This window comes from Populus euphratica, unplaced genomic scaffold (assembly GCF_000495115.2).
Source record: "Populus euphratica unplaced genomic scaffold, PopEup_1.0 scaffold178.1, whole genome shotgun sequence".
In the NCBI taxonomy this organism is placed as follows: Eukaryota; Viridiplantae; Streptophyta; class Magnoliopsida; order Malpighiales; family Salicaceae; genus Populus; species Populus euphratica.
Genome location: NW_011500062.1, coordinates 140,012 through 141,417, shown reverse-complemented (window position 1 = coordinate 141,417; position 1,406 = coordinate 140,012). Strand labels below are relative to the sequence as shown.

The following is a 1,406-nucleotide window of genomic DNA, read 5'->3' as shown; positions in this document are numbered from 1 at the left end:
GTAATTAAGTAGTATAGCTAGGTCTTTGAGAGCTGGGTTCGTTTGTCAGTCAGTCTCGGTAGTTCAGTCAGAGCGACATCCGTGGCTCAGTTCCTTGATGGATAGATGCTAGTGTCGCTAGATCAGTCTAGTTCGATCAGTTGACAGTGGAGTAGTTCCGTCATAGCATGGGTAGCTCAATCATTCAGTACAGAGATGAGAACGCTACAGACATTCCTTGAAGACGAAAAGAGGGTCATGGGCTTTTATTTGTATGCCAGGTCAGGACGAAGGGAAATAAACTAGCCTAAAGTTGCTGATCGAATGTGAAGTACGAAGCGATCAAGTGGAAGTAGTGCCAGCGAGAACCCCTCGACCAGCCACTATGTATCCATGGCCATTAGAGATGAGAAAGGGGCTACGGCAGTTCGTTATTCATACTCATCATTTATATGGTTACAGATAGTCACATCACAGGGTTGCTTGGAAATGGAGAAGCAAAACAACAGCTTTTCTGTTGCCCAAAATGGTGATCCCTAACTTCTTTTCCCGGGAAAGGGTGTCAGATCTATATAAAAAAAAATAGCCCTTCCTTGGTCAAGGTGACAGGATTCGAACCTATGGCCCTCTGTACCCAAAACAGATGCGCTGACCAGACTGCGCTACACCTCGTCTCACCCCCCCGGAGCATATAGATCCACCCGATCGATGAAGACTTGAACCGAACTCGCCCATCCTTTTGGACACAGGGAGGCGAGAACCAATCCGAGTAATCAACCGCTTTTTTTAGAAAATCTGCCTCCAGCAAGATATGGCGACGCCAAAAAGCCGTAGAGTGCAGGAGCGAGATTTTTTGGCTTTTTCTTTCACTTGAATTTCCAAATTCGGCTCGCTCCCGGCTACGTGTCCTCATGACCCTTCGCCCGCTTAGAAGTGGATTCGAACCACTGACACAAGGATTTTCAGTCCTTTGCTCTAACCTGCTGAGCTACCTGAACCACTTTCCTAAAGTCTGTGTTTTATTCATCGAAGAGCGCCCTACCTTACCACTTGACTAGTAAGGGAAAAGTAAAAAAAAAAAAACGCGAAACAGGCTCTCCGCTCCTAGTCACTAAGTAGTGCTATTTTGGGAACTCCGCCAAGAGGTTCTTTCTCTCACGCCCGCCCGTTCTGCCGGAGGAAATGGGATTCGAACCCATGATACAAGAAGATTGTATGTCGATTTAGCAAACCAATGCCTTAAGCCACTCAGCCATCCCTCCATGATCGGAATTGGATGTGCGGTTGGTTGCCCGAAGGGCTATCTGATCCGATGCCCGTAGCGCGCGTACTCTTCCTCTATCTATGAGCGAGACTCTATCCGGATCTGCCCAGCATCCAAGTCATCCCAATCTGCCAGGCGAGGCTCCCCACCACACTGAATGATG

The 1,406-nt window shown here is 48.0% G+C and overlaps 1 non-coding gene across 1 annotated transcript; it reads right to left on the bottom strand.

Moving 5' to 3' along the window:
- Positions 1 to 903: 903 nt before the first annotated feature.
- TRNAF-GAA (transfer RNA phenylalanine (anticodon GAA)) lies at positions 904 to 977 on the bottom strand. The gene has a single exon. It is a non-coding gene; the product is annotated as a tRNA-Phe (tRNA).
- Between the last annotated feature and the right edge of the window lie 429 nt (positions 978 to 1,406).